This window comes from Phodopus roborovskii, unplaced genomic scaffold (genome assembly GCF_943737965.1).
Source record: "Phodopus roborovskii unplaced genomic scaffold, PHOROB, whole genome shotgun sequence".
Taxonomy (NCBI): domain Eukaryota; kingdom Metazoa; phylum Chordata; class Mammalia; order Rodentia; family Cricetidae; genus Phodopus; species Phodopus roborovskii.
Window position 1 is genome coordinate 7,560,704 of NW_026126461.1, and position 12,125 is coordinate 7,572,828.

General features: G+C 37.0%; 1 non-coding gene across 1 annotated transcript; it reads left to right on the top strand.

The window, feature by feature from the left end:
* The first annotated feature begins 6,975 nt into the window (after positions 1–6,975).
* LOC127226810 (U6 spliceosomal RNA) lies at positions 6,976–7,081 on the top strand. The gene has a single exon (XR_007834935.1). It is a non-coding gene; the product is annotated as a U6 spliceosomal RNA (small nuclear RNA).
* The last annotated feature ends 5,044 nt before the right edge of the window (positions 7,082–12,125 follow it).

The following is a 12,125-nucleotide window of genomic DNA, read 5'->3' on the forward strand; positions in this document are numbered from 1 at the left end:
GAAAACACGAAGGAATGTAAAATTTTGGATTCTGTTTCCAATACTAGGAGTATCTGTAGATTATCTTCTCAGTAACAGATTTGCTTTATTTTAGCTCCACACCCTTCCCTCTTGCCTGTTGTCTTCTCTACAGTATGGTAGTTGTTTTTTATTTCTTGTGAAAGTTTGCAAATAACACAAATATTTGAAATATTTTAACTGCCTAATATATGCACATGCATGTGTTTCCCCCCCCCCCCGTGTGTGTGTGTTTAAAGAATAAATTCTGTCTATTCCATTCTGTATCTGAATCCTGGGAGCTTATTTTGATAATTTCCTCTTACCTCTTGTTAGTTATACTAACTTTTTCTCTACCAATACAAACTTGCTTCTAGGAAAGCTTGACATAACAGCTCAGGCGCTTTAGCTCTCATACAGAGATGAAAGGGGAAGAAATGAGGTTCTTATTGGCAAACAGACTAATTGTTGTAACTTATGCAAATTATTTGAAAGTCAGATGCAGAAAATATTAGGATGGAAGCCACTTGATGTTGTTTTTTGAGTGTGAGTTTTGTGATTATATTTTCCTTAGGACCTAGGATAATCAGGCCCTATTTACTCTGTTTAAAAACTACCCACAGGACTAATGAGATGGTTCATCTTACAAAGTCGCTTGCCACTGAGACTGATACCCTAAGTCTAAATTCCAGAGCCTGCATGGCCTAAGGATAGAACCTAGTCCTACAAGTTTTCCTTTAGGACTACCATGCATGGCCCATCACACAATCACCCACACACACATATACACAAACAAATAAAAATGTAATAATTTTGATTAAAAATATTATACATGAAATTGAAGCTTCAGTCTGTCAACCCTTTCTTAGGTATCTGAAATACAGATACAATATACAACTTGTGACCCAAATCCCTAACTTTTCATCTTCACTCGCCTTATTGTGATTAGTGCCAGCTTTCATAGATGAGGTGAATGTTGAGTTGAGCTAATTCATAACCCTGGCTCTGGATTGGTCAGCCCACCAGCTTTCCCTTGTGGACATCACAGGGTGAGTGAATTCTTCAGCCCTGCCTCAGCTAGCTCACCCACTGCGGCAGACAGCAAGGAGCAGGACCATTTGTCTTGCCTTCAGGCCCTCAGATCTGACTCACCCACATTCACACCACCAGGGCCAGCTCTACTGTTGTTTTGCCCAGGTGAGGAGCAGGGCCCTCTCTCCTGATTGCCGTAGGGGGCTTTAGTCCATCTCAATATCCACCTCATCTATGAACTGTTGGAGTGTGTGAAGGGAAGGAACCTACAGATGCAAAACGGCAGGATCTCAGTGACACCGGACAGGTAAAGGATATTCGAGAGGATCCACAGTGAGAGCCCTTATGGATGGGTAGCAGAAGCAAGAGGCCTCTATAACCAGACAAGTGACTCATAGCAAACAACACAGGTAAAGATGAAAGGACTGAAGAGTAAACTAAAGGGCCACCTGCAGCTTATAAGACACAATCCTTGTATTTGCTTGTTCGGGTTGGATTTTTGTTTTTCTATTACATTTTGTTTTGGGGGGAGTTTGCATAGGCAGAGGGTGGATGGGAGGGGGCAGGGAGATAAGTGGGGCCAGAATAAATAATGTTGAACCCACAAAGAATCAATAAAAGCTAAGAGAACTTTTTTAAAAATTAGTTTTTTTGCAAATATGGAGTTCTCTTCGTCTAGTTTCCATGAAACTCATACATTATTCAAAGAAAATTGCATTGAACAAAATTAAACAAGTGTTGCAGAATTTATGCAAGATAATCATTGTTCATAGAACTCAAAAATTAATTCGAAAATGAATTTAAACTTGACAAAAGTAATACAATAGAGAGGATTTAACTTAACTCCAGTGAAATAAAATGTGGGAAGATTACTGGTGGCAAGAGAATGATAGAGGGAAGGAATTTGGTCTTCTCTCTCTCTCTCTCTCTCTCTCTCTCTCTCTCTCTCTGTGTGTGGTATAGGATAGTTTTTTTAATCCCCTTGCTGTCTTTCTGGCTAGTTTTATGTCAAGTTGACAGACTATAGTCATTGAAATGAGGGAACCTCAATTGATGCCTCTGTCAGACTGAAGTACAGGCAAGCCTGTAGGGTAGGTGGTCCCGGGTTCAATAGGAAAGCAGACAGAGCAAGCCCGTAAGCAGCACTCTCCAAGGCCTCTGCACCAGCTCCTGCCTCCAGGTTCCTGTTTTATGTGAGTTGCTGCCCTGGCTTCCTGCACTGATATAGATATAGAAGTGAAAGCCAAATGAACCCATTCTTCTCCAGTTTGTTTTTGGGCATGGTGTTTCATCACAGCATACCAATGCTCACTAGGGAAACCTGTGATGGTCCTTTTCCCATCTCTCACATGCTAGGATCACAGGCTTTCATGCACTGTCTCTCTGTACATTAGACCATTTGTATTTACCAGTCAGTACTTAAAGACATTGGTGAGTTAGACTTTTACTGTCTCAGGGAGATGGGGCACCATCTTCCTTTTTAAAAGCTCATTTAAAATAGTTTTCATGGAGTATATGTTGACCATATTATTTCTCAGTCCAAAATTCCTCCCAGACCTTCCTACTTCCTTACTATTCTTTCTGATTTTACTATTCCCCAACTTCATATTTCATATTCTCTCTCTCTCCTCTCCTCTCTCTCTCTCTCTCTCTCTCTCTCTCTCACACACACACACCAACAATAAACAACACAAAACCCAAACAAAAATACACATACAAAACACCAAAATAAAATGATAAACAAAAACACGGAGTCCATCTTGTATTGGCCTGGTCATTGAGCCTGCAGTACTGTGCTTGATTCCACTGGGGGAAAAAAAAAACCAATCTTCCCTCTTCCAGCAGCTATCAATTGAGAATAGCTTATTGATTAGGGGTGGGATTTTAGGGTCATTATTTTCTTAAAGGATTATATTTAGGGCCTTGAAAAGACCCTTCTAGGTTATGAAATTAAGCATCTAGGAGATCCATCTATACCATTCAAAAGGCCAGAAACAGAATTTGCGGTTAGAGGGTTACAGAGGAAAAGCTAGGAGAAAAGGGGTAAAGGATTTATGGTCAGGAAGAAGCCTGTACCTTTAGTCAAGCAAAGGCTCTTGGTCAATATCATGTCAGCCTTTTCCTTAAAGTGCGCATTATATCATTACAATAATATGTTCCTAACAACAGTTTCACTTCAGAGAGCAATGTATTCCTTGTAGGACATTTATAGATGGTGAATAAATATGGGTCTAACAAAATCATTCATTATGACTTTTCTGCCACATGACAGATTGATTAGAAGCAGCACTTCCTCATTCCTCCCCCTAATCATAAATCTGGCAACAGGGTTTTGAACATTGTTGGTGCCCCTTGGACAATGTGATTTGTAATATTAGTCCTGCAGTCCTGCGAAAGGTTTAAAGTTGATCCTGGCAGACTTAGATCCCAGTGTGTGTAGGGCAGATTTAGACTCTGGTGAGCTGAGGGTTCAGATACACTGGTTGTCACCTGGGACAATCTACTTAACTGCTCATAATCTCACTTTCACAGCTCCTGCCAGATTTATAGGCCTTCCATTTCCCTGTGAGTGTCATGTTGAGAACCATTTGCTGGATATAGAATGCCTGAGGCTTTTAGAGAAAGTTTCCAGTTAGGGCGATATTAATAAAGAAAAGACACAGAACTCTGTGGTTCACATCTAGACATAACTCACACACACACACTTTTGAAATTCAATACAGTGTTTTTGTAGTCCTGTTACATTACTGCTGTAAAAAATGACTTTCTACACTCCACATTCCCAAGGCTGCAGTTGAAGAATACCATTTGCCGTCTTCTGTTAGTGATGTGTTGGGAAGGGATGGGAAGAATAGGAACAAAGCAGACAGCAGAGAACAATGAAATTCTTCAGTATTGTTGGGGATCATTATTTCAATGTTACAGACAAACATGCCTCAAAGTGATTTTGTCTTTAAATATTCATTGAATCAAGCCATGATTTTAGCACCAACAGGAAAATAATCTCACACCTTGGCTATTTTCTGTTTAAACAAAAATTAAAAACCAAACCAACAACGACTGGCATAATAAAGCGGCAGGAAAGTGGGCAGCTTTCTGATGAATTCTTCACCCTTCCCAGGGATTGCATTTCCACAGTAATGTATAACTCAAAGGAACACCTTTTCCATGTTTCACATAACATATTGCAATGGCAAGAATACTACTTACATGTAAGTTATGACATATGATGGTTTAGGCAAAACCATCAGAAAATGAGCTGAACTTTGGTTTAAACTTGCTAGAATTTAGAAAGTTCAGTTTGGAAGAAAATGCCAGTTCTTTTCAAGGACGTCGGATTTAGTGCTGCGGTGAATACAAAGTAGTGTTTGGTACTCGGAAAGGTTACAGAAGTGCTGCGGTTGCTGTGACTTGTAAATAGTATTCCACAGCTGTGGCTGTTCAGCAATTTATTTTTCTTGTTTATAACTGATCGGAGATACAGGAACGAGAAGCCAAAACAAAATTGCTTTTAGGTTTCTTTCAGTTTGAGGAAAAACAAGATCTCATCATGTTCTTGGAATTTTATGTTATCTTTCACACAACCTTGCCACCGAGAACATCAATATTCTACTTATAATTGTGGCAATCCAAAGGTAGGCACCTGGTCCAAGGGCATTAAAAACTCATAGTCAGAAATGAAATGCAAAGGAGTCTGACCCCAAGACCCAAGTTGATGCTTATTACCCTCTACTTTCTCTTTTCAAAATATAGTATGTTTTAGAAGTGTTCTTCAAGTGATAGCAAAGTAAAGCACATGCCTCTCATCTCAAGCAGACTGAGACAGAATTTAATCTGGAACCAAATATCAGAGACCATGGTTTGGGAATACAGGTTAAAGTTACACCACATTTTACAGCAACAGAACAAGGAAGGTATAGATCAAACACCTGAAGGGTGTCTCAGGCAGGCAGCTTTCCGAGTATCTCTTATGGGACTCAGGTATTGTCTGATGACATTTAGCTTTTGAATTGGTGAAAGCTGGTGGTTATGAATTCCAAAGAATTTACCAAATGGTTCTACAAGGTTAGCTCATACCCAGGAGTGGGCAATAAATGAATATTCAAGAGTCCAAGATAACACAGGACAGTTTGTACTGGACATGTAGCATTAAAATTCCTTTACAATCATTGACATTTGTATCAGTCAATCAGCTTTTATAGAAAAGCTCAATGTAGGTGAGGCATCTTTCCAGGAACCTTAGTTCATGGTGGAGTCAGAGCATGTTTTTAATGGTTTTCTTTTTGTTGTTACTAGTACCAGCACATTTCTGTTTGTCTAAGAGAGACCTGCTTTTCTCAGAAACAAATATACAATTTAAAAGATAAATGTAGATGTGATAGCCACAGAATTATACATGGGAGATGCAAGAGTAGTGCGTGTTATGGAAAGCATGGAATCTCATGACTGAAAGTGCTTAGATTATTAGGTTTGATGTATTTTTCATAGCAAATATAAAACCAAACAACAAATGGTATTATGAATTGGAAATATCATGACTGAGACCTAGGTAATTTTCCAGTGACACTTTGTTCGAAGAAGACAATTCCCTGCAGATGAATCCCAACCTATGGCAGGGCTTTTGCAGTTCTGGCAAAGCTTGTGCCCTGAAAATCATCTGTAGAGTGCAGACCTCATCAGAGGACATGGATTAAAGCCAAGCTACCTCAGAAAAATCAAGGCCATTTCCAGATACACCGTGTTGCAGGTTTCCTTCCAGATAGTCTGCATTTGAGGAAGAAAGCCGGAAATTCTGTTATTTACTCTGAAACTCTTTTACTTTTTTCTTTTCTTTTCTTTTCTTTTTTTTTTTTGATTTATATAACTAACACCACATTCAGGGAATTTGGGTCAGTCCTATGCTGGTTTCTCCATTATCAGACTGGAGTCCATGAGCTCCACCTTGTTCAAGTCAGCAGATTCTATGGGTTTCTCCTGCCTGGTCTTAACCCCTTTGCTCATCACTCCTCCATGTCTACAACTGGATGCCAGGAGTTTGGTTCAGTGTTTAGCTGTGGGTGTCTGCTTCTGCAAATCACCAAGATTAGAAAATAAGCACATAAATTATTTTTATTAGATAAACCATCTTAACTATTAGAACTGATGAATTTTACCTGACATTTGCTTTATTGTCTTCAATTGTGAATGAGTTTGGTAGAACATAATGTGATTCCCAAGTTCTTTTCTCAGTGAACATTCATTCTGAGGAACACTTCTGAAAAGACACAAACTTCTCTTTATCCATGACATTTATAAGGAACACCTCACATCATATTTTGCATTCTTTACCTGTGTCTTTTGGTATTGCAGCCTTTATGTTTTTTTCCAGTGTGTGCAAATTTGGTTACTGTCATTATTTTTACATCACATTATTTTCTGAAATACCAAATGAGTGCATGAATGGCTGACATCAAAAAAGGTAATAATGATATAAAACCTGTGTGATGTAGGTAAGTTACAAATAAATCCGAGGTTAGAGCATAGTTCAAACCTTGAAAATCAAGCATGAACCTGAATTAAACATCTTTTATAACAATTATTTTGTAGATAAAAGGGTAGGAATTTTAAAGTTTTTTTTTTTTAAATTCATTTGTAAAATTTGAAATAGAATAATTAATTATGGTCTTTTATTACATTTCCATCAGAATTTCAAAAAACTTCTTTGGGCGTCTTTGAATCTGTTTCTATCTGGTTAATAAAGTCATGATGTTGATAACAGTTCTTTTGAATCATAGTTGAGATTGGAACATAAAGATATCACAGAATATTCAAGATACACTCAAACATGGTTGATTTTTTTATATTAGTAAAATACGTGTATTTATCTATATGTGTACCAGGTATGTTGTTCATTAAAGTAATTTCATGAATCTTTCAATTCTTATTCACAGTAAATATTTAAGTCTAGTGCTCACTTTGGCAGCATGTATACTAAAATGGAAAGATACAGAGAAGATTAGCATGGCCCATGCACAAGGATGACACGCAAATTCATGAAGCATTCCATATTTTTGTAAAACAAGCTTGTTTCAAATTTAAATAAAAAACATTATCAAAAAATTGAGTCTAGACTACTCTTATTTTAACTGATGCATATTTATGAGGTTCTTTGAAATATTTTGATGCCTGTATAATTATGCATGATGTTGTGGTGTGGCTCTACCTGCTGTCTATACTGAAGAAACGATTTCCAAGTTAGTGTCAATAGCCTCTCATTGTTATTATCACACCTTTCTGAGGCAGAGGGGTCTGGGTACCACTTGGCCAGCTTTTCATTTTGAGGTAAAAGTTATATTCCAGATTTTGGCTTTCGCTGCAGAATTATCAGAAGCTTGATTACAAATTGACCAGCATCCAAGTTCCCTCAGACTATTGGCAAAATTCTTCTTTGTGTGGCTGTACCACAAAGGTTTCATGTTTACTTGTGGACTGTTAGCTGTTAGGTAATGCTCAGAGCATCCATAGAGTACATGTATGATTTTACTATATGGTCATTTCTAAAGACCATTTAAAAATGTGGAATATTCCTTTTTCAAATCAAGCAATGGAGAATTTCTCCAACAGCTGAGTTGCAACAACTATGTGAGTCTGTGTGTATTGTGTGTGCATGTGTGTGTATGTACTATATATATACATGCACATACACTTTTTGTATCCATATCACTGATGTCTCCTTGTTGTTTTTTTCCTATTGTCTGAGGACTATACTATACCAGAGTCATGGAAGTGGAAACCCATCACCTTTGCCATTGTTGCTTAGCAGCAAGTCATGGGCCACAGTTACATTTAAGGATAGGAAATAAGCAGGGGCGTGGATGGATACTTCAGAGAGTATCCATCACAGTCTACTTTATGTTCTCCAGGAGTTCATTCCCCCTCACATGAAAATGTGTTTGATCCCAATCTCAAAGTCCTACAGATCTCCTATCATCACAGCATCAATTCAAAGGTGAAAAAATGGTCTAGTTTAAATTGTTTAAATATGGTACTCAGTAAATTTAAGTTCCCAAGGTCAAAAATATGAGTATGGAATACCTGATTCTTCTATGTAGGTTTTTGACAAAACCTGTCACCAATGTTGAGGTCAGCTTCATTCTTACTTGGGACTAATGATCTATTTATGAGCTTATTTAGAGGAATTCATTTTCATGAAATGTTATCACCAAAATGTTTGAATTTTCAATGGGCAAAGAAAGGCCAGATGACAGAGGGCTGTAATTAGCTATGGTGATGCTCTAGGGGCTATGAGTTCCCGGTAATAGGCAGGAATAACTTGTGACATCAATTATATAAATGACATCTGCCAACAACCTGAGAAAATTTAGAGGGTGTCAACCTTCTTCTAGATGTCTGGTGACTACTTCTAGAATCAGCCTGACTCGATGGGAAAAATGATGCTTGTATGTTGCTTTCCCATTTTATGTTGTCTCTAATTTACTACATGAACACAAGCAAGGCATACATTGTTCATATTTAATTTCCTCATATCTATGACACTTGACATGGTAATTAAGTATAGATTGTACAATCAAAATCTCTTGAGTTAACATTCTGTCTTTCTCTGTGTTTGTTGTTACCTTTTATGAGCCTCAGTTTACTAAATACCACCGAGGTGTCAAAGAATTACATATTTAAAGCATGAAATCTGGCTAACAAGTAGTTAATGTTTATGTGTAATTAAATTTTTATGATCATTATTCCTTAGAGAAAGAATAAGTTAATATGTACGAAATACTCTCCAAGAACCAAAATTATAAATGACAATATTTGACATTTTACTAAATTTCATAAAAGTCCATTCAACCTGAAGATATAATTATTTTTGTTAATGTCAACAAACTGAGTAATTTTTCAGGATGTTGGTGAAAGGGTTATATTAATTCAATACACTGCATCAAATTAACAGACTATGAATTCCCTAGATCTTAAGATTATTATTTTGTCATCATGACAGCCTCTCCAACAAAATTTAATTTGCAGTGTTTATTATTTCCACTTCTTTGGATCTAAAAATTGAATTCCCCAGGAAATTAGTGGGGAAAGGTAGACAGCTGGATTTGGCCATATCCTAGCATCAGTCAAAAGTACCCTTCTTAGCAATATTCTTTACCCACTTCCTCATTAGTGTGAGTTTGGATCTAATAACCACAATGCATATTTTTACGTTATTCCTCCTTTTAAAGATTTTTATGTGAGCACTTTTCCACTCCACCCCTATTTTACCAGCATCCAAGCACTTGCAGTAGAAGGAACACTTCCTTGAACGCCTAAGAAATGAGGTGCCCAGAAGTAAAATCTCATATTCAGGCATGCTTATAAGACCCACTGATTTCATTTTGATGTGACACAGTGTGTATCACTTAGAGACCAGATGGTGTGAACTGTTAGTTTGCTACATTAAAGAGACTTTTGGTCACTTTGCTTTCCGTGAGAATTGAGTTAGACATACTTTCTTTGAACTGCACATCTATGGTTCTATATTTTTATATTCTAATTAATATCTGAAAATAACTGAGCTAGAAATAGAAAGTAAGCAGAAAGACTTTCAAACAATATCAAAGAGCTTCATTATGTGGAGGCACTTGCATCTTCAGGAGACAGGTTTCAATAACTTCGTAAATGATGTACACTGACCATTTTTTCTCTCCTTTATCTATATTCTGTCATTGAAACCACATGCTTCTATTAAGAAACATGGAGTATTAGGAAGAATGACTTGATTTTTATAGCAGGGGAAGAAGTTTCAAAACATATTCTAGATTTAGATTAATTTTGGGAAGCATTTCAAGAGCAATTTTACATTTTTGTTTAAAATGTGCAAAGAGTATATAGCCTCATCAGTGTTAAAGTTAATTTTATTTGTTAATCTTTATTCAAGACACATATGACATGTGTTCAAAGTTGCATTGTGTCATGAATATTCAATTTTTTTTCTTACTTTCTATAGTCTTAAAAATAAAGTGCACTTGGATCTTCTATATTTTAACTCCGATTTTTAAATTTTTCAAACACATAAGGTAGAGTTCAATGGGTTTCATCATATCCACAACTTCCAATATGAAACAAACAAATGATATAGACATAAAACATCACTCTGCCCTTCATTATAACCAGTGTCAGAGGCCCAGCATTTAAGAGAAAAGGGATGAATGATTAGAGGGATATTAATTTACTCTTTCCTCAGCTCCTCATCCATCAGTAGGCAAGACAGAAACTACTGTCAGAATACACGTGCCACGTGATATGTGCGAAATAGGATTCATGGAGCATACACACAAACCAAAAGCAAGTTAGCAGTGAAGAAACAGATTTAGTGAGAAAGAGATGTATAATTTCATTCTTCCTAACATGAACAGTTTTTATTCTTTGAACTGTTGTGAAAGTAGGATTATAATTAAGGAATGAAAGCACACACACACACACACACACACACACACACACACACACACACACACACACACATATATATATATATATATATATATATATATATATATCCATCCCCTGGAAAATAGGGACACCACATTTGATTGCTTATTGTTGTGGGATATTTAATTGCACTCAGATGCTCCCAAGACTCCCAATGAAGTTTGCTTTGAATCAGAAGGCAGAGCTAGATATTAGGTGAACAATATTAGCCATAGAGGTTTTGGTGGACCAAGGACATATAGAGAGGCACAGGAAGTAGTAAGGTGGGGCTTAGGAAGATTATTGCCTTTTTGGATGGAGGAGGGAGAAAGAGAGATGAGGTCACTGGTCACTTCTCTGTTGTTCAGGTTCTTACCCTGGTAAGACTCCTGAGTTTTTATTGATAAAGAATTGTTAGCTAATCACTTCAGTTTATTAGTATGGCTGACACAGGTTCAGCCATTTGATCAAATACTATTAATTATTGTAAAATCTCAGTAAGTATTGTTTTCTAATGCAGTAAAAGAAGAATATAGAAATGATTACAATACATGCATTAAGGAAGAAAATTTCTTGCACTTCCTCCTGTTACTTTAATGGTTGGAGGTAATTCATGTGCATTCATTTTATAACTGTCATGGGACTCCTAGAAATCCACCTCATATGGACATCATTCATAGAGTTCTCTGCCATCATTTTCTATGCCATACCTGTGTATATCAGATTCCCTAAACTTTCTGCTCTAGACCCTCATTTGTGCTCAGAGTTTATTTCCATACGCCTCTGTTATTTCAATACCAGGGTACTTTTATAGGTTACTGATCCTTAGGCTTATGGTGACAATAACATTTGTCCTCATACAAACCTGTTCCTTAGCATCAGGTTAAGCAGCTCTTCTTTTCATGCCTGGGGTCATAGAGAATAAATTAACTCTTTTCCTCTGGGTGTAAATTTCTGGTTGAAGATGGTCTAGCTTCACAAGTATTCTACTGTGCCTCTAGTTGTTTTTTTTTTTTTTTAAAGTTAGGTTATGAGAAAGTAGGTTTTTGTATGGTTTTTAATACTCTTATTTTGGGGTTAGCTTACCCCTTCATAGGTAGAACAGAAAATTAGTAAAACAGTAAACGAATTGATTCCCCCTCTGGGAGGCCATTAATTATCTATAATTCTTTATCTAGGGGTAGGCTGCCATTTTGGGATGTCAATTAATTTTATTGTTCAGTTCTTGTTTAGACCATATTGTTTAGAATTCATGGGTGCAAATCCCTGTTGTTCATAGAAGATAACATCTCAGAGCATCACCGCAGGTGTTCTGGTCCTCTGACTCTTACAATGCTTTTAGAAGAAAAGATGATCAGACAAAACCACAACTGGCCAAACTACGGGAAAAAAGTGACCATGGCCTCCCCATCCCTAACTGATAGTCTTCAATACAACTCCCACACCTAAGGCTCAGGGAATACCTCACAAGAGGGGCTGAAAGATTGTAGAAGCCTGAGGACCAACATGTCTGCTATGTGACAATGTTTTTGATGATACTTTGTGACAGTTGGAGGCAATGAAATATCAGGCATTTTCTTTGAGGAAATTCATGTTTTGGGAAATGAAGTATTCTCTCTCATTTTTAAAACTTTTCTTTATCATAATAT